At 37.4% G+C, this 22,103-nt stretch overlaps 1 protein-coding gene across 10 annotated transcripts in view; it reads right to left on the bottom strand.

The window, feature by feature from the left end:
• NLGN1 (neuroligin 1) overlaps window positions 1-22,103 on the bottom strand; it is a 902,159-nt gene that overhangs the window by 66,060 nt on the left and 813,996 nt on the right. The window lies entirely within an intron of this gene.

The raw sequence follows: 22,103 nt of genomic DNA, 5'->3' as shown, positions 1-22,103 counted from the left end.
AGATGGGAACTACCAAAGGCAAAATCATCTCCTTCAATGCCACTCCTCAATGCCATCTTGTTGGCAGCCTGCAGTCTTGAACATTGAAGGCACATTGCTTTGGGAAACTGTGGAAGAGTCTGTTAGCCAGACTACTTATCTCCCCTCACTTCTACCATAAGTATTTCTTTTTTGTCATAAGCTAGTCACCCACATTTAGACTCCTAAGGCCCTAATTTTCTCCATTCCCCTTGGTAAATCCATCATTAACAAGCTGACTCACTGGAAAGACTGATAAACATCAATTAAAAATTAAATTTCATTTAACTAAATATTAATTTTTGAGCACCAATTCCTAGGTACTCTGGGAATACAGAGACAAATACGATCCAGTCTTTGCAGGTCAATAAGGAACACAGACCTACAGTAAAATATAGTATGAAAAGTGTAACAGTGAAAGGTGTAGAAAACAGTGAGGTAGCACAAAAAATCTAGGGAAAGATTCCTTGAGGAGCTGATATAGCTGGTTTGGGAAGGATAATAAAAATAAAAGCTAGCATTCGTTGAGTATTTTCTATGCTGTTGGTAGAAGCCATATTATGAGGGATCATATGTGCCATCTTAACCAGTTTATCTTTTAACCTTACACCATGAGGATTTGAAGAAGGGCTTTAATAAGCAGGGGAAATAGGAGGTTATATGGATCTTCTGTCAATTTGGCATCCACGTGGAAGGTATATTGGAGAAATGTAAGGCTAGAGAGAGGAAATTTATTTCAAAGGCTATTGGATTACTTTTAGTGTGGAATGATGTCGCCTAAAACTAAAGCCATAATCATGAGAAGGGAATATAGTAGACGGTTTGTTGGAAATAAACAGCAGTTTAATCTGCTACTCTTCGAGGTATATTTGCATAGTTTCAGGGGTTACACCTTCACTAAACTAGGGCACTTTGAGAATGAAAGGGGACACTATTAACAATTGTATCTAGACAGGAGGTATAAAGCAAGAAGGACTACTCTAAGTAACCTGCTTAAATTAGTTTTAAGAAACTAGTGGTAAACTGACAGAGGTCACTTAGGGGTGGAAAGGAAAGAAACACCTCAGAATACCTAAGATACAAGTGGTCAGCTCTGAAGGATTGCCCTGCTGAAACCTAACTCAATGTGTTTTTTGGAAAGCAGAAGGTACATGTGCATACTTCTTCATCTATGACTATCAGATATAAAGCTACCCAACATTTAGAAGCTTCCAGACTTACTGTAACCACTAACTTTTCACTGGGGCGATTTCTCAATACCACACACTTCCCCCTGGCTCTAGTATACTCTTCCTTGGGACATCCCCTAGTTCTCTCTGAGCTCCTCAGAGGGACAAAGCTGAAGGGGCAGAATATTCCATTAACCCAGCTGGACTGTAACTGATACAGCAGAAGCTTTCAAAAAACTCTTCTTAGAGTTTGAGCAGCATAAACTTTAGCAACAAGTCAGATGTGCTTTTGAGCTGCTGCTGGACAGCAAGTTGACACTGAGATGAGAGGAGAAAATATCAGAAAACACTCTGCACCAATGGATGGAATTTCTTCCCCTTTGAATTCATTACAAAACTTCCTGCCATGTGGATTAGGGATTAAATTAATTTCCATAAGCCAATCATATGTTAATATTTTTGAATACTTTGCTGTGTTTCATAATGTCATTTGTAATCACATTTCCATAGTTTTAAAAGGCATTTAAGTGACAGTAATAGCAGTACATGCCATTGTTGGAGAATTAGGAAAAAGAAAACTATGAAAATGAAAATAATTATCCATCATTTCTTCATCCGAGAACCTACTGTTAAATGATAAGGGAATTTCTTATCAGTTATGTACAACTTTCATTTGGCTTTTTCATTTAAAACTGTATCAGAAATAATTTCTTATACCATTAAAGTCACTTCAAAGTATAATGTGTAATAACAGGATAATACTTTGTCTTATAAGTGTACTATAATCTATTAGTTATATATATATATATATATATATATATATATATATATTTTTTTTTTTTTTTTTTTTTTTTTTTTTGCGGTACGCAGGCCTCTCACTGTTGTGGCCTCTCCCTTTGTGGAGCACAGGCTCCGGACGCGCAGGTTCCGCGGCCATGGCTCACGGGCCCAGCTGCTCCGCGGCATGTGGGATCATCCCCGACAGGGGCACGAACCCATGTCCCCAGCATGGGCAGGCGGATTCTCAACCACTGCGCCACCAGGGAAGCCCTATTAGTTCTATCTTTATACTTAAACATTTAGATTGATGACAATATTTCACTAAAACAAATAATGCTGAAGTAAACAGCTTTGTACATAAATCATTTTTTTCTATATTCTGATCATCTTTAGATTTTTAGTAGGGAAAACACTGGGAAGAACTCTATTCATATTTTAAGGTAGATATATATTATGAAATTTCTTTCAGGAAAGTTTATATCACTTTACATACCAATAATTGTGAATGTTAGCTCCATATCACTGTATTAGTCTTAGCACTGGATATTATAATTTTTGTAATCATCTCTGATAACTTCATGGGGGGAAATGGCATCTCATTTTCTTTTAATTTGTATTTCTTTGATTTTTTAGTGAGGCTGCAAATTTTCTCATGTTGTTCATGAATACATTTAAATTTTCTTGATTGAAAATTTCCAGGAAAATATTCATCTCAATTCTCAGTCAGCTTTTGAGGTTGAATGCAGTGTTTTTTCAATTTTACACTTCTTCTATGATGGGGGCTTATGAAGCACAGAGGAAATTGCTGTGCACACAGTGGGTGTTCAAGATATATCAGGGTGAGAGCTTAATTTGAACCTTGCTACACTTTCACCTAGGAACATGGGAGGCCTTCATGTGAAAGAAAATCTTCTGGAAAAAGTGTATCTGAAGACTATAATGAAATGTGGAAAATTTTTTTAATGAGAAGGAATTTAAGCACTTTTCTGAACTTCTTTTAATTCATCAATTTAGGATGAATGTGTTTCCTGTCAAATTAATATCACACAAGAACTGAAGGCTTAAGTATATTCTGCTCAGACAGGAGTGGAGAGATAGGTTCCCATATGCAGGCAATACAAACAACAATAACAGGCTTAGAGAAACCAGGCCTAAGAATCAGTAGTCACCTTCCTACTGAAACAAATCCTTCTAAAAGTGGTATCACAACATCACAATTACAAAAACATGAAAATTTATTATATCCTTTTGTTTTGTTCTTATTGAAAACTTCCTTGAATTAATTAGAAGATCCTACAGATACAATACATATATCTGCTAGGCTTTTTTCAGCGTTCATTGGTGGGAGAACTTTGCCTAAGACAAAGATCTGAAAGAAAGTATATTATACCTCAAATCAAGCAACTAATACAAACATCATTTCAATTTTATTGATTTGGAAATTATATAGTTTGATTTTGTTACAAATTTGTAAACTGAGAATTTGAGAAGAAGGGGAAAGGGATTGGGTGGGTGTATATCATGAGCCAGGCTGGATGGAGATCTCAGTCCCATTTGAAACACAAATATTAAGAAACTTGCCCAAGAGTACACAGTTAATACATGGCAGACTCATAATTAAAATCTACTTCTGTCTGGCAACAAAGCACATTTGCTTTCTGTCTCTCAGGTCTCTTATAAGTCCTTTAGAAATAGTAGCTCATTTACTTTTCTTAATAATTCTATATGGTGGGAACTATAATTACCCCTAGTTTACTGTGGAGAAGTTAAAACACAGAGAAGTAAAGAATTTACCCAAGGCCACATAGCTAGTAAGTAGCAGAGCTAAGAATTAAAATCCAAAGAGTCTGAGGCTAGAGTCTGTGCAATGAACCACAACGTGCTATAGAAACAAATGGAATCACTGATCTTCAGTGAGAAGAGGACACTACAGACTAATTTCTATGTGGTAACACCCTCCAGGAAATTATCAATGTGTGCTTTATAATCTTATAATACAATAGTCTACCTACATGATGAATATTTGTGCTATTTCTTGGTTCCCACAGAAACCTCACAGACTAGAAAAACCATGTTATTATTTCATCACTAGATTTGTATAAACATACTTATTGGGGGCAGGCATACTCTGAAGAAGAGCTGTGGAAAGGGGCATATTTCATGCTATAGTTTGAAATGAATTTTTTTTTTCACCTGATGTAGATAAAGGGCAAATGGAATTTTATTTGCAGGAGCATATCATCGTGGAATTAAAATAGCAACTATGTAGTTATCACATGCTGAATAGCATCTATGTCACACTTATTTTCTTCAATAAGTGGTACTGGGAAAACTGGACAGGTACACTTAAAAGAATGAAATTAGAACACTCCCTAACACCATACAAAAAAATAAACTCAAAATGGATTAAAGACCTAAATGGAAGGCCAGACACTATAAAACTCTTGGAAGAAAACATAGGCAGAACATCCTATGCCATAAATCACAGCAAGATCCTTTTTGACCCACCTCCTAGAAATAAAAACAAAAATAAACAAATGGGACCTAATGAAACTTAAAAGCTTTTGCACAGCAAAGGAAACCATAAACAAGATGAAAAGACAACCCTCAGAATGGGAGAAAATATTTGCAAATGAAGCAACTGACAAAGGATTAATCTCCAAAATTTACAAGCAGCTCATGCAGCTCAATATCAAAAAACAAACAACCCAATCCAAAAATGGGCAGAAGACCTAAATAAACATTTCTCCCAAGAAGATATACAGATTGCCAACAAACACATGAAAGGATGCTCAACATCACTAATCATTAGAGAAATGCAAATCAAACTACAGTGAGGTATCACTTCACACCAGTCAGAATGGCCATCATCAAAATACCTGCAAACAATACATGCTGGAAAGGATTTGGAGAAAAAGGAACCCTCTTGCACTGTTGGTGGGAATGTAAATTGATACAGCCACTATGGAGAACAGTATGGAGGTTCCTTAAAAACCTAAAAATAGAACTACCATATAACCCAGCAATCCCACTACTGGGCATATATCCTGAGAAAACCATAATTCAAAAAGAGTCATGTACCACAATGTTCACTGCAGCTCTATTTACAATAGCCAGGACATGGAAGCAACCTAAGTGCCCATCGACAGATGAATGGATAAAGATGTGGCACATATATACAGTGGAATATTACTCAGCCATAAAAAGAAATGAAACTGAGTTATTTGTAGTGAGGTGGATGAACCTAGAGTCTGTCACACAGAGTGAAGTAAGTCAGAAAGAGAAAAACAAATGCTGTATGCTAACAAATATATATGGAATCTAAAAAAAAAATGGTTTTGAAGAACCTAGTGGCAGAAGAGGAATAAAGATGCAGACATAGAGAATGTACTTGAGGACATGGGGAGGGGGAGGTGTAAGCTGGGACGAAGAGAGTGGCATGGACATACATACACTACCAAATGTAAACTATACAGCTAGTGGGAAGCAGCCACATAGCACAGGGAGATCAGCTCAGTGCTTTGTGACCACCTAGAAGGGTGGGATAGGGAGGGAGGCACAAGAGGGAGGAGATATGGGGATATATGTATACATATAGCTGATTCACTTTGCTATAAAGCAGAAATTAACACACAATTGTAAAGCAATTATACTCCAATAAAGATGTTAAAAAATAAAAGATATTTTACGTCCTCTTATATACATGGTGAAGAAAATACATTGATGTCTTTAGTTTTGTTTCCTTAGTCCCTACTATGTATTAGCTATCCTACAAGTATGTGCCTTTGGGGATGAAGGTAAATGATCTATGCTAATAGAACAATGATTAGACTCATAATTGAGTCAAATCTCTGTTATGTGGAACTGCATGACATTTGATATGCAAATGTTGTTCCATCTGACTTTACAGGAAGATACCCTGATGATGTATCATTTTAATTTCTCTCCTGAGCACTCACTGGAAAAAAGTAGCAAATGACAAGGTTGTTTATTTGTTACAGTAGTGCTCCTCCAAAATCAAATGAACAGAGGTAATCTTAATTTCATGAATCCATTATCTTAATAAATACCTACATAATTAACTGAGGAATTCCCTTTGGAAAAGCCAATTGAGAAATGATTTCAATATAAGGAAATAGAAAGAGAAAAAACACCATTCTGAACTAATATCAAACTTTCTCACTACTATCAAATATGATGTAAGAACTTTCATAAGTATACATACAAATATATATTAAAAATCATTTAAGTATATATAATGTGCAAATAATGTCAGATTTGATTCTGTTATTTGTGCTCATATGCTGGCCAAATTTAATGGCAACAAACAAAATTATATATATATGTATATATATATATATATATATATATATTTTTTTTTTTTTTGCAGTACGCGGGCCTCTCACTGCTGTGGCCTCCCCCACTGCAGAGCACAGGCTCCGGACGCACAGGCTCAGCCGCCATGGCTCACGGGCCCAGCTGCTCCAAGGCATGTGGGATCATTCCGGACCGGGGCACGAACCCGTATCCCCTGCATCAGCAGGCGGACTCTCAACCACTGCGCCACCAGGGAAGCCCCAAAATTATATTTTTAATACACTTGGTATATTTGTATGACAAATAAATATTAGATTATGATAGCATTAATTTCTTTTTCCATCTCTGTACTTTAAATATAATTCCACTTGAATTAATTAAATAACACTATTTAATAAATATTTTTAAAAGACTTGGAAATCCAGGTTCCAACACTTGACATATTTACCACCAGACATCTATTAGTCTTTAAGAAATTTTCTTTGCCTTTTTGGTCACAGTTTTCTCCTCTGTAAAATAAACAGGTTGAACTAGATGAGTTCTGAAACTCTTTTTCTGTTATAAAAATTATACTCTTAAAAAATATGACTGCACTGATAAATTATGAAATAATTGGAAGTAAAAATAAAATCATTATATTAAGTGTTATGACTACTGTGTGCTGTAGATAAATCAAGAGGAGATTAAGGAACTGAAAACATTCAAATGAGTTTTGTGAACTTCCATTGATCTTTCTAATCTTTAGATTCCTCCTTACTAAAATGGAGATGATAGTAAAAATCTTAATTTAAAAAATTTTTATACCCTTGGGTGGCTATGTCTTAGTCACAATTTCAAGGAATTTGGTTGATGTAATGAATTCATTGTGTTTAAAATTACCTAAGTGTTCAATTAGCTAATTGTACAGGTAATAAACATTGCCTTACGTTTTTCATATAATGTCTATGTGAACCTGGCAGGTAAGTATAACAATTGCTCGTTCCCATTTAAACATTTAAGTAAAGCCTATGCAATTAATCCTTATTATGCTTAACTTTCCTATTATAAACCTTACTAGACCTAGCCTGGAATTATTTTCAATATTTGAATCACTTAAAGTCAAGGATTCTATCTCTATTTTCTTTTATTTTTTGTATACCAGTAATAAGTAACTGGGTCTTTAAGATGTAACTTCATTAAAACACATGCACTCCTTTGCAGCTGGGACAAATGGAAAAAGTCATCACCTCCAGAAGTGAATAATTCTCTGAACTGCCAATTTGGATAGAAAGGCCATAATCAGGCAGCCCAAGAAATGGGGGCAATATTCACAAAGGGACATTTCAGCAAGTCACTTCTTCATTTTAGTGTTGTTTTAAATTTTAGTGGATGGTATATAGCCCTTTTTAATTGAGTAACAGACACACAGCACCTGGTCCTTATGTTGTAAGATACTTAAAAATAAGGGAAGTAACAATAAAATTCAATGCATCATGAGGTGAGTAAAAGCTGAGCTCAACAAAAACTAGCCCAAAAGCATCTTATATTTTGTCTTTAATAGTATCCCAAAGTTACAGCAATATGGAAAGTCACATACAAACTAGAACTTAAAATTACCACTTCTGTGTCATGCTAACTGAACCTGGAAAAAAAAACCAAAACCAAAACCAAAAAAAAACAAAACACAACTCTGGAGAAAATCCCTCTCACAGTATGGCCTGCTTAGCTCTTCATACTGAGCTAGGCCAAGGTCTTGCATTATATGAGAAATGGATGGTCACAAATACACCTCGATAATGAGGGGGGAGCAGCTAACAGTCCATCTCTTCCCTCTAGATAGCATATACCTTTAATTAGAAACCATGTACTTTCTTAGCATCCACGATCATTTCCTAGCTGTGCTTATAAAGAACTTCCATGCTTTCTTCATAACAGAGACAATTCCAGCCATCTGTCTCTTAATCATCTCTTTGAACAGATTTTGATGATCCAGGGGATAATTAAGTCTTGGCGGCCATTAGTGAGTTTCACTTTTATTTCATATAGGAAACATGACATTCAGTATAAAGGAGAAAACTATATGGAATTTTGTGATGATGTCTACACAACTTCTAATAAAATAAGATCCTTATGCTTTTTTGCTATATTTCATACTGGTATTTCTGCTCTAGAAATCTTTTCCTTGATGTGTGTAATATATATTGCTATTCTAGAGTTTAATTATAGTGACACACACAAAAAGGACCCCAAATACCCCCCAAAATGAAGATACTTCATGGTCCTAACTATAAACCTTGTTTTTCTGCACCCTTATATTTCATTTAAAAAAAAAATACCCATTCTTTTAAAAAATAATTAATTAATTATTTTTTTGGCTGTGCTGTGTCCTCATTGCTGTGCGCAGGCTTTCTCTAGTTGCAGCGAGCGGGGGTTACTCTTCGTTGCGGTGAGCAGGCTTCTCATTACGGTGGCTTCTCTTGTTGCAGAGCACAGGCTCTAGGCACGCAGGCTTCAGTAGTTGTGGTACGTGGACTCAGTAGTTGTGGCTCGCGGGCTCTGGAGTGCAGCCTCAGTAGTTGTGGCGCACGGGTTTAGTTGCTGCACAGCATGTGGGATCTTCCCAGACCAGGGATCGAACTCATGTCCCCTGCATTGGCAGGTGGATTCTTAACCACTGTACCACCAGGGAAGTCCCCACCCTTATCTTTCTGACTTGCAAGAATAATCTAATAATAATAATAATAATACAGGGATAGACCAACAGTACAAGGCATATTGCATCACTTAGGTTGTTTATGTTGCAAGTTGGTTGGACAAAATGCTGGTTGTTGAATTTCTTCTCCCCTTGACCATTACACAAATTGAAAGTCCATGGGATCCCTGGAAGGGTTTAGTGTCATCTGAAAACCCTTAAAATTCTGGGCATATTTTTGTTTGTCTGGAGAAAAAGGCTATATTTTTCATTAAAATTTCAAACAAGATTGAAAACTCATGTCTTGGGATTTTTTTTTCAGAGTATTATATTGTAACTAACATCTCAGACTGCACAGACAGCCCTTCCCAACTCAGGTATTGAATTAATGAGATACTTAGGACTGTTGTCATTTTCTGTTCTGGGAGAGGGGAAAAGGGCAGCAGAGATGAGGAAAGAACCTTCATCAAACCTAAAATAAAAACAAGGGCTACTACTTGGAAGGTTTGGGTTTTCCTCTTGATTCAACCTCTGAGAAGCTCTCTGAATTTGGACACATCAATTGTCCCCTCTTGGCCTCAGGACCCTTATCTCTAAATAGAGTGTGCTGGGCTATATCAGTGATGTTCAAAGCATGTTCTGTGAAAAATCCTGGGGGTTCTGGAAAAGTATTTGAGTGACTCTCCAAAGATGAAAGACTAGTGCAAAAAAAGTCCAGTTAGCTTCACCCATCTCCTAAAGGGAAAGGTAGAGGCGGTAGATGCCAGATGAGTGTATGTGTATACACTTGCTTCCTGAAGACAACAGCTTTCAGTTATGTTAGGTAGTTCCTTTGGATTTCTATGTCATTCCTTTTTTGGGATGTTGAAACTGTTCAAACTTCTAAAATATTTTATATTTATAATTTTATTACTATTTTATATCTAGATCTATATTTTATATCTTATATTTATTAGTTTACAATTCTGTTTCCTCTGCTGGATTGTAAGTAACTCAGGAGAGGCATTATTCCTTGCTCATATCTAGAACCTAGAAAGTGGTTGATATATGGAAGGAGAAAGATAAGCAAACATCATTAAAGGAAAATAATGTATGCAACAGTATGGAAGACGGGTTAAACATCATGAGACAGATAAGAGACAAGCAGTACTATCGGAATTATCATGCAATAATAGTTCATGCGGTGGGATAGAGAGTTGGGGTTAAACTCGAGAGATATTAAAGAAGTTGAATGCTAATGACCTGGTGCCCAACTTGGTAAGAGATGTAGGAGAGTCCAAAATAACTTTCGGATTTCTGTATTAGGGTCTCATAAACCAGGAGAGAAAATACAGAAGGAAGAGCAATTTGGAAAGCAGTGATGATTTGTTACATTATGGTCATGTTACTGGGAGAGCCAAGTCATGCAGCCCTTTTGTGTCTCTGGGTATACTTTGTGATTTGAAATGCAAAATGCATTTATTTCTGTGGAAAGAAGTCAACAAAGTTTGAAAAACATTTCTTGGAAAAGTACACATGAGATATTCAGTTGTCAACAAAGTACTTGTTCTGGATCTAGGATACATATTTAGAAGTCAGCAAACGACATCTGGCTGCACACACTGATTTGAGAGTTGCCAGCAGGCAGGTTGGTTGAAGGCAGGTGAGTGGGTGAGATTAGGAGAAGGCAAAGTGAGAAGGAAGAAACCCTGTAGAATAAAAATATTAAGGGACTGACAGAAGACAAGGAGACAGGGAAAGAAAGTGAAAGCGAAGGAAGAAGACCAAGCTTGTTAGGAATTTAATTGCGTGTGATACTTTGTTTGGTTTAGTGCCAAAAAATTACACAGATTTCAACCTTCCCTTTATCATCAAGGACCAAAAAAGGCATTCATCAGATTAACAATAAATATAAAAAGCAGAAGCACACACTGATTTGGCACAAAGGGAGAATAAAGCACATATTTAGTTAGGAAGGCAAGGGTAGATGTGGGAGGTTCTGGGGGTGAGAACAATGTGAAGTTGTCAGCTCTCCTCTGATCCATGTGAGAACCCTGTTAGGAGAAGGTAAAATATTCGCAGTAATATATGGAAGAAATATAAAACCCCTGAGGGAGTTGAGATTGGCTACTCCCCTCTCTGGTGGCACAAACCATGTAAGAATCCCAGCAAATAAGTTCCATGAAACGTGAGAATTGATTTTGAAAATGTGAAAAAATTATTAGTGGTAAACTTTAAAAAGTAAAGTATGACCTTAGAATAGTAAAAGGATAAGGGGAAAAGTGATATTTTCAAATAAACACTTCCATTTATATCAATTCAACAACTCTGTATGGTACAATAGATACAAACAGCAACTGGGATTGTCTAATCAACACCTGGGAAGAAATGGAAGAAAGAAATGGATCAGTGGTGTGCAGAAGGGAGATTACATTTACATGTGTCTTGTGAACTTGAAAAATGGAAGAGAATTGCAAACTCAGAGAAAAGAAAACTTTGCTTGTCCAAACAGGAATCTTATTTGGCCAGATATATTGACTGAGCTGAATCTAATGAGTTCTTGTGCCAATGCAAAATGGACCCCAAACCTAACCTAGGAAGCTTTTATCCAAAAATATGATTAAGTGAGACAGAACCATGTTGATTGTGAAATAAGAAGTTATTTACTTTGCAAGCCACATACTATGTCTGTTTACTAAATGAAATAATGTGTGCATTGATTTGGGGCAGGGAGAAGGCTCTGATTTATCAGTTTTCTAAACTTTGAATCAGATTAACTTTTACCTACCAAGTTTCTATACAGAGCAGAAGAATGTACTCTTAAGCCTAGAAGTCTTTTGTTAGTTGAAGTGCTTGCAAAGTAAAGTACAAGAAGGAATTACGTAATCTGCACGACTTTTTCAGAAAAGAAAATGTTTATGTATGTCTGTGTAAGTACTGCTGCTCCAGGAAACTGGTTTTAAATAAACTTCAAGGACTGTTCATGACACCAAGAGGTTGAGTGACTTGTCCAAGGTCATTTGGTAAATCTGTGTCATCGTTATAATTGGAACCCAAGACCACCACCCATTTGGAGTCTTTGCTGTAGTCACTGTCTCTTGCTGCCTGACTTTATGAGGATAATGCTATAGAAAAATGACTCCTGTAAATTCTGTTGTCAGTCAGTAGGAGCTGGCAAAGTGCCCGTGCTGATGGCTTTCGTTATTAGAATGCAGTGCAAACAGGCCCACACTCTGGCTTAGAAAACAAGCTAAAGTGTCGCCTGCTTCCTTACCTCATCATTTCTAGAATGGTACTTATCTTTCAAGCCACAAAACAGTACTGATGCCAAGGCCATAAAAAGTATTATATGGTTCTGCCTGCCATCTTTTCAAGGTGGGCTGGCAAAGCAGAGGACCACAGACAGAAAAATAGAGTAATAAAGTTTAAATAGTAGGCAATAATATTAATCTGCTGTGCTGCAGATTAAGAGATTGAACCAACTCCCTGCAGTTCTAATTGGATTTTCCTGTGTTTCCTACAACCCTTAGGGCTTTACCCTTATAAATCCTATTTTTGCTTGCCATGTATTTCCCATGAATGACTCGCTGTAATGGATTTATGTGTAAAAACACACAAGTGCTTGTACTGCCATAGAATTATTTTGTGGTTTTCTTTGCAGACTGCTGGCAAGTTACTTTCTAAAAATCAAGTAATTAATACACTGAATTGCTGGACTAGATGCTGCCTATTTCATACGCATAATAAGATATAAGATTATAACTCAGGTACTGGGAAAACACAATCATGTGTAAAGTGACACCCCAGAAAACCGTATTATGATAAGACTAGGAAAATAGATCCATACATCATTATGGACAATGTCAGAGGTAATCAACTGTAAAATGAAAGAGGAATTAAGCTTCAGGTACACATATGTCAGGTATATTTCTCAAATCCGTGAGATCATTCTCACATGGTCAATTCGCTATTATTTTTGGAATAATGCTATCTTCCTCTAAATTTGTCTTCAAGTGTGTGTGTGTGTGTGTGTGTGTGTGTGTGTGTGTGTGTGTGTGTGTAGGCAAAGAGTACTTTTGTCAGGATATTCTGCACTTAAGGATCGAATCACGGCTTGGTTATGATTCCAACAACAACCATGTTAGCTCCAGTTATAAAACATTAATTATATATATTCCTAGGTCTAGATCAGAGGTGGAGAGTGTGTGAAATAGGGTCCCAACAGGTGCATCTCTGCAGGAGATTGCCATACAAATTTACAACCAAATTTTTGATTGAGTAAGTGGGCCTGCTCGATTTGTCTGATATTACCATACAACTAGCGATGCTTCTAGTTTTCTTCAGTGTGTTTTAAATTTTGATTTAGTCTGGTACCACCCCTGAAACTGCCAACCTCTGGTGATTTGCCCACCAGATCTCCCCGAAAATTCCCACACTCAGCTGGGTGCCCAAACTTTCTGCTTCACTCTCTCAGGGCAAAGTCTCTGCTCTTCATCTTGTGGTGTCTCGTCCTTCAGATTTTGTGGACACCTTAATCCTGATCGCCAATGAGTTCTGCATCATCTCTCTGCCTGGTTCCTTTCTGCTACAGTAGCCAGGATATTTCCAATTTCTCCCTTCCACTGTCTTCCTGATGGTTTCTACCTGATACCTGGTGGCTGCTTTTCCCCACAAATGCTGACATCTGGAAAACTGAACTGCAGTGAGCAATCCTGTTTATTTTCTAATGGGATGTCTTGTTTTTATGCTGTTGCACTTGAACCAAACGTTCTCTGACTCCCCTGGTCTTTGCTTCCAACTCTGACTAGTGATTTCTAACCATCCACATCAACAAACATTTACAGAGCATCTGTCATGTGCCAGGGTATTGGACTAACGGTGATACAAGGGTGAACAGACAGCATCCCTGTTTTCCAGGAGCTGATGATTTGTCCAGGATAGATCTGTTTTGTTGTACTCCTACTACGTACCACGTGGTTTACACTTAAATCTCACAGCTGTGGTTTTCTAGGCTTGTCAGGCTTGGTAAGATCTGAGATGTTTGCTAAAATGTCAGAGATCTGGGCTGCATTCCAAATTCATTGAATCAGAAGCTTCAGGGATGGGGTCTAGGAATCTGCCTAAGCAAGCAACCACTATGATTATGTGATTATGGAGCAGATGATCTGAGGACCCTATCTTGAGAAGTACTTTCAGAACAAGTCTATGGAGTAGGTTTATTAATCTCCTGTTTACAGATAGAGATACCGAGAAGTGGAAAGTTATGTAACTTTCCCAACTGAAGAGTGGAAGAGGCAGGGTCAAAACCTAGTCTATCTGGTTTTAAAATCCTTGGCATTTCCACTCTACTCCTTCACAAAGCCTCTTACCTGTCTCTTCCATGGGTCCCGGTTTCCATTTCAGAGTGGTCTCCCAAACAATCTGTGTGATTATGGCACTAGCTGGCACTATTAACAGCTGCAATTGTTTATTTTATGTGTCCGTTTGACTGGTTCATGGGGTGCCCAGACATTTGGCCAAACATTATTCTATATGTGTTGTTTAACAATATTTTCTGGATGAGATTAACATTTGAATCAGTAGACTGAGTAAAGCACATTCCCTTCCCTAATGTGGGTGGACCTCATCCAATCAACTGAAGACCTGAATAGAACAAAAAAACTGAGAAAGAAGGCTTGACTGTTGAGCTGGGATGTTGGTCTTTTCTGGCCTTTGGACTTTGGACTGAAACACTGGCTCTTTTGGGTCTTGTGCCTGATGGGTTTTGGACTGGAACTACTGTCAGCTTTCCTGGGTCTCCAGCATACAGATTGCAAATCTTTGGACTTCTCAGCCTCCATAATTGCATGAACTAATACTATATATATACTGTGTGTGTATACACACACACACACACACACACACACACACACACACACACACATATATATACTGTGTGTGTATATATATATGTGTGTGTGTGTGTGTGTGTGTGTGTATTCTTTTATTGGCTCTGTTCCTCTGTGGAACTCTGACTAATACAAAAGCATTTGCCAGCATTTTAGAAAATAGGGAGCCACCTTTTGGATATCTTGACAAGCTACCTGAAATAAAGTTGGGTATTTTGTACTTATTTTAAAGAGGGAAGACTGAGTATGAACAAATATGGCAGAAAATGATCTAGGTCAGAATGAGTCACCAGCTGAACATAAACCAGAATTGTTCTGTCAGAACTAGAGCATCATCCCAATCTCGATAAATGGCAACAACAGCCAGAGGCAATCCTCACACTTTAGGGAACTGATGAAATGCTTCCAAACAACAGAAAAAGGGCTACTGTCATCTGGATCCCTGCACAGAGTGGGAAACTTAGAGAATGTTAAGAACCAACAATTACAGTGAATTCTATGGGGGAAAATAAAGCTTGGGAAATGTTGGTTACCTATCTGATCAAAGGCTCAATGACCAATGCCTCAATTACACTGTTATGATACACTTCTCTCCAGAGTGCTCTTATTTTTGAAGGGACACATTAGCCTCCATCCAAGAGTTTTCCAAAGATGAGAATGCCTTTTTTGAAGGAGGTCTGCAACATGGACCTTGGCTGCAATACTACATGAGGTGAGGTTCTCAAGGACATAAGTGCTGTTTATTGAAAAAGCAACTCTCTGTGCCGAGGGGCAAAGAAAAAGAGTATTTGTGCTAGGAAATATTTTGGTTAAACTATGAAAAATTTATAAGACTGAGTGAAGTAAAGCAGCATTGTACTTAAACCATTTCTGAAAATCTCCTTCCTATTCCTTAATCTCCCGCAATGAAAAATGATGCAGCAATACTGGAAAAAAGCACAAAAAACCAAAAACATGTATTGGGAGCATTTTTATTATCTGTCTTAAATCTTCCCTACTGCGATTTTATCTTATTACTCTCAGGAAGGTAAGGGGTGGTCAAAGAATGGTATTAGTCATAGTTTACTTGGTAAGAGATATTCCCCTGGTGGCAGATTCTATTACCATGAATATTCTCATTTTAACCTTGCTTGATTATTTAAAGGGAACTTAAGTGGTATGGATTCAACTTGTCTAAAGCATTAATTTTTCCCATGAAAAATATAGTATAAGCCATAAAAGTACTGTGAGAGGGCCAAAGACAATTTTCTGAGGAAATTATTCATTGACTTAATTTACTTTAAATTGCAAAACTCTGCTTCTAAAGTTCATTTATCTTCTGGCGCAGGCAAACTTATGAAGTAGGTAAAGTTTGTCTTCCTCATCACCCTCACTCTTTTCGCTGGCATAATCTTTGGGTGGCCCCCCCATGCCCCCTCTGATGCCTGATATGTTTCTGTGGTCTTCTGGTTGACCAAGGATTTTTCATCATTGCATCTTACTTGGGGTTGCCATACTGGCTTCATTCCATTCTCTTTCATATTTCCTCCCTGCCCTCTCACCCTCCCCCTTCACTTCGTAAATACTTTTCAGCTCTCTTTACCATTCTTCCAGGGTTCTTGCTTCCTGCTGGGGTAAGGTCTAACTAATCTGATAAACAACTTTATGTGTTAATAGAAACTGCTATGGATTGAATTGTGCCCCCCACCCAAAGATATGTTGAAGTTCTAACCCTCATTACCTCAGAATATGACCTTATTTAGAAACAGGTATAATTAGTTACAGGTGTAATTAGTTAACATGAGGTCTTCCCTTGCCTTTTCCAAGGTCTGGTAGCCTTAGGTATTCCTCAGCTTGTGGCAGCATACTCCAGTCTCTGCCTCTGACATCTCATCTCATGCGTCTGCTTCTTATAGGACCCCAGACATATTGAACTTATGGCCCACCCTAATAGAGTGTGACCTCCTATTAACTAATAACACCTTGCTAATACCTGATTTCAGAGTCCTAACCTCCAGAACTGTGAGAGAATAAATTTCTGTTACTTTAAACAACCACAATGGAATACTACTCAGACATGGAAAAGAATGAAATTTTGCCATTCGCAGCAACATGGATGGATCTGGAGGGCATTATGTTAAGTGAAATAAGTCAGATGGAGAAAGATGAATACTGTATGATATCACTTATATGCGGAATCTAAGAAATACAACAAACTAGTGAATATAACAGAAAAGAAGCAGACTCACAGATATAGAGAGGAACCTAGTGCTTACCAGTGTGGGGAAGGCACAAACTATTGGGTATAAGACAGGCTCAAGGATGTATTGTACAACACAAGGAATATAGCCAATATTTTGTAATAACTGTAAATGAAAAGTAACCTTTAAAAATTGTACAGAAAACTTAAAAATTAAAAACAAATAAAGCACTTAAAACAGTAAAAAAACAAAAACAACCAAGTTTGTGGTACTTTGTTGTGGCAGTCCTAGAACACCAATACAGAGTCTAATTTGTTAAAATGTTATTTCTGAATAACTTGCATATGTCTATTACAATAAGGCCTTCAGTAGACATAGCAGAAGCAATCCTACTAATGATGTGACTCATGTACCTGACAGGTCAAGGGGAAAGGTATTTTGAGATGGAAAGGGATGTGTGGCATCCATCAACCATACATGACAGATCCTGGTATCAGGGTTCTCTGAGTTTACCCAACCTCACAATCTGACATCTAAACTATCCTAAATATTGCTCTTCCTAATTATTGCAAATACAGAGGGGAACATGGCCAGGGAGGTAGTTATCATTGGTTGAGAACCTAAAGTATCAGGCGCTCTTGTAGATCCTTGGTCTTCTCCTGCAATTTTGCTCCTCAGACAGTCTTCTCCATTTCAGGAAGAGGCACTTCTCTCTACCCATTTGTTCAAGGCCAACATAACTGACAGATGGAGGAAGAGAAATGTTTTTTCCCCTTGAATTCTCAGCACCTTGCATAGTGCATGGTACAGAGCATGTGTTCAAAAACTGAAAGAATGAATGAGATAATGATCAGTCTGGAAAACCTGAGCTGACTTATCCTCCTGAGAGGGGTCACCTTTCATCTGTACTGGGGGAGCCCTATGTCTCTCTCTGTTTATCTCTCTCACTGGTTCCATGAAGCCTTTTTAAAAATCTTGGAATGCAAACCCATTTGTTGATGACAGGATGTACAGAGGGAGGTATAAGGAGTCAATGGGAGGAGTCCAGATACTGGCCTCAGCTCAGCTACTAACCAGATGCCCAAACCTGGACAGGGCACAATTTAACAGGAATTATTAATGAACACCACACTGCAATTGAAAGTGAATTGGAAATCCAGTAAAATTGGATTTCTAATCTCTGTACTGCCAAAACTTCACCCGTGGGGTTTTCATGAATCTCCTCTGGGTCACAGTTTTCTCCTCTGAATATTAAGGAGATTTGAATATTTAAGAGGAAAGCATAAAACCATTTGGTTCTGTGGGGTAAAGGGGTCTGCAAGAGTGAAAGGAATGGAAGGAGGAAGGTTGTCATGCTGGGAAGCTGTAGTAGAAAAGATAAAAACACCATTTTATTTGGAGCCAGTGATGAGTGTAGAAATAGTTTTCTTTTACTGTCCTCAAGTATATTCATTGGCAACACACTGCCCTTCTGTTAGCTTTCCATGGTTTTCTGCGACCTACATTTGCTGTAATGTTTTACTGACTCCTTCATTTGAATTAGCTGCCTTTTTTACATGCCTCCAAATGCCATTATGAATCACTGAAGCTCGAGACCATCTATCACAGTTACAAGGCATATAAAAGATGACAATCCTCAGTCAAATATCTTCACTCTTCCTGAAACAAAATTTTCTCAGTACAAAATAAATACTTTCCCTCCTGCTAGGTTAGCTAAAATGTATACTCCTAAAATGCAAATAGTTCTCAAATTTTTATATGAAGGAAAGTATTCAGTGTGTTGGTTCAATCATAGGCAGGAGATATAATTTTAAATAGTGTTTTTACTTTGAGGCTTAGGCACAGGCTTCTGGAAGTATCACATTTTTATTAGTGGGACAGCAAGTGGCACTTATATGTTTAAAAATTTCTCCAAAAAGTTTTTAGTTTCTGTCTTGAGCATTCCAGAAGCCTATATAATAATAGTTAAATCCAACCATAATTTGTTTCTTAGGCCAAGAAGGAAATATTTTAAAAATAGGAGAAGATAAATTTTATAATTTGTATTTTGTTATAAATATTATAAAATCACTGGATTTTTGAACTGGAAGAAAACCAAGATATGTTCACTGTTAAGTCAGATGACGATTTGAGGTTCAAAGTTTAGGTCATTAACCAGGGAAAACTCCTAATTAATAATAGTTGGACCTGAAATTCTGAAGTCTTGACTTTGATTAGAGCTCCGTGTCAATTCCATCAGATTCTAACAGTTTAAATAATTAATTAAACATGGCAAAAACTACTCATTGCCACCAAATATTAATTTTTCCCTTCTTTTTCTGATTTTATTCTGGGCATCCATGCATCCAATCAAAACACTGCATTTCCCAGTAAATTTTAGACAATAACATTTAAGTGTAAGGATTTGGTGCAATTTCTAAGAAGCTGCCATCTTGGATTGTAAAATTACCTTTAAGAAGGAACTCAGGCTAGGACTATAGAACCCTGGGTTGCTGATAACCATAGATCTACCCTACTGATCATCTGTGAACTTCTTTTACTTGAGAAACAAATGATCACCTTTTTATGAGCCACTATATTTTGGGTTTTCCATAATATTACATATAGTCAAGACTAATCTAACTGCTCACTAGGTTATTCTATACTTAAAAAATAAAAATAAACAAAACAACAAAACTGAAAACTTTCTAAAAACTCTCAGTAACTGAATGTTTAGGAATCTGCCATCTTGGATAACCAAAAGGGGTACCAAAGGGTCTTGTGAGTATGGCTCCATTCTTAAAGATATAAGCATTATCTCAAAAGGTAACACTACAATATATGCCCATAAATGTGTTAAGTACTTATTAACACTTTTAATAGGGACCATTGTTGTTGCATGGCAAAAAAGACTAAGTTCACTAATAATTGTCTGTTTCTATAAGCTAGTTTCACAGAAATTTACTAAGTATTTCAGAATAGCTGATATAAATCCAGGTAAATAATTGCATAGTTTAGAAACTCAATATAACATGTGTTTATCTTAAACATATATGAGAGTCCTATTTTTAACTCTTGAAAAGTTATACTTTAACACAAAAATTAACTAAGTCTGTGGGCAACTATTTCATCAGTATTTTATTAACATTAAAAATTGTCTACAACTCAAATGGTGCCACATACTCCAAAAGGTAAACCATAGGGATTTTGAAAGAGGGAGAGTTATCAATTTTTTTTTTCACATTGCTTCTTGGAGGATGAATAAGGCACCCCCCCCCCCCCGATTTTCATAGTCTATTCCGCACAATGTGTGAATCTGCTACACAGTGGAAGGTTGCAGATGGAATTAAGATGGCTAAATTGCTAGCCTTAAAATTAGGACATTATCTTAGATTATGCAGGGTGGTCCAGTGTAATCACAAGGGTCCTTAAATGTGGAAGAGTGAGGCAGAAGAGAAGGTCAGAGTGATGAGATGTGTGCAGGACTTGACCAGCTGTTGCTGCCTTGAAGTTGGAGGAAGGGAACATGGTTGGCTTCTACAAACCAAAATAGGCAAGGAGATGGATTCCTCAACTAGATTCTCCAGAATGGAATGCTGTCCTGCTGACACTTTAATTTTAGCCTGGGGAGACTTGTGTCAGATTTCTGATGTACACAATTGTCAGATAATAACTTTGTGTTGTTTTAATCCACTACATTTGAGGTAATTTGTTATAGCAGGTATGGGAAACAAACTTCTCTGCATTTAAAAATGCCATTTGTAATAAAGCTAGTAGGGGAATACAGTTTAGAGCCTCAAGTTCTTAAGCTGGGGGTTGGTAAGGAGAGGGTAAGCAGTACGAAGACTTTGAACTTAGCCTCAGTTTTGCCAATTATCAGCCAAGAGACTAGGAATCTCATTTCCTTTGAGCCTTAAGCCAGCTTCTAAATTCTATGACATTTCAGGGTCTCCGAAAATTTAGTCATCGGGGAAAATAGGCAATGATTTCCCCTCTCTCCGCCCTTTGCTAATATCAGTCACCTCACTAATCCTGCCTACAGTTCTCTTTGAAGGGCACATTATTTTTCCAGAAATATTTGTTGTACACCTACTGTGTAACAGGCACTCCTCAAGGTGTTGGAGATACAACAGTGGGTAAGATAGACAAGGCCCTTAATCTCATAGATCTTTTATTACAGTGGAGAAGAGAGAAATACACAGGGAACAAATATGAAAATAAATGTAAGTTCAGATAGTGATAAGTAAAATGAAGAATATCAAACAAGGGGATGTGACAGATAAAAATTGGTGTTAATGTGTAAGAAAGGGGTCAGGAAATATAGGCGATGTGAACTTTATGGAAATAACATATGAGCTCAGAAGGAAATGTTAAGGGGAGGCCTGCCTGTCATATGACAATCTGAGGGAAGAGCATTCCGCGAAGAGGCAACAGGAAGTCCCTAAGATAGGGATGATGTCATCTCAGTGGGTCTAGAAAGAGAGATAATGCCAGGGTGCCCAAGGCATAGTGATCTGGGTGAGCAGAGGAGGAGACGAAGGGTAGAAAGGTAGACAGAGTAGCCAGTGGGGATGTACCAGTGTGGTGAACATCCTCCTCCTCCAGAGTAACAACATGCCTACTCAAATCAACACATATCCCATCTGATCTAACCACTTCATTAAGCATTTACCTGCAGGAATGTGTCTACCCCTGTGTGATGGAGAGATCCACTAGAAAATACAGGGTAAATACTATATTAATGGTGACAAGAATTAAGTAACAACAAACTTTGTGATGTTCTTCCATACCCTCATTTGAAGTATGTATAATGCAAAGGGCTAAAGATTGCAATACGAAAGAAACAGAGTAATGGCACAGTCAAAGGGAAGGATGAAGGAAGAATTTAACAAATCATCAAAACAAAAGTAGCAGCACCTCAGTTAAAGACACAGAATTACTACCTACCTATATCACTAGGGTAAGACACACATTGCTCCCTGCCAGCAATATAATAAAGACCTTCACAAACACAGACGAAGAAAGAAAAATGAGTATTCAGTTCTTTTACGGCTGTTGGTGATTTCCTTTGGGTCTTTGCTGATTGAATTGAGGTTCTAGGCACTGTGCTTATTTTCTTAAC

The sequence above is a fragment of the Kogia breviceps genome, chromosome 5 (assembly GCF_026419965.1).
Source record: "Kogia breviceps isolate mKogBre1 chromosome 5, mKogBre1 haplotype 1, whole genome shotgun sequence".
Lineage (NCBI taxonomy): Eukaryota > Metazoa > Chordata > Mammalia > Artiodactyla > Physeteridae > Kogia > Kogia breviceps.
The sequence above is the reverse complement of the archived record's forward strand: the minus strand, read 5'-3'. Positions and strand labels throughout refer to the sequence as shown.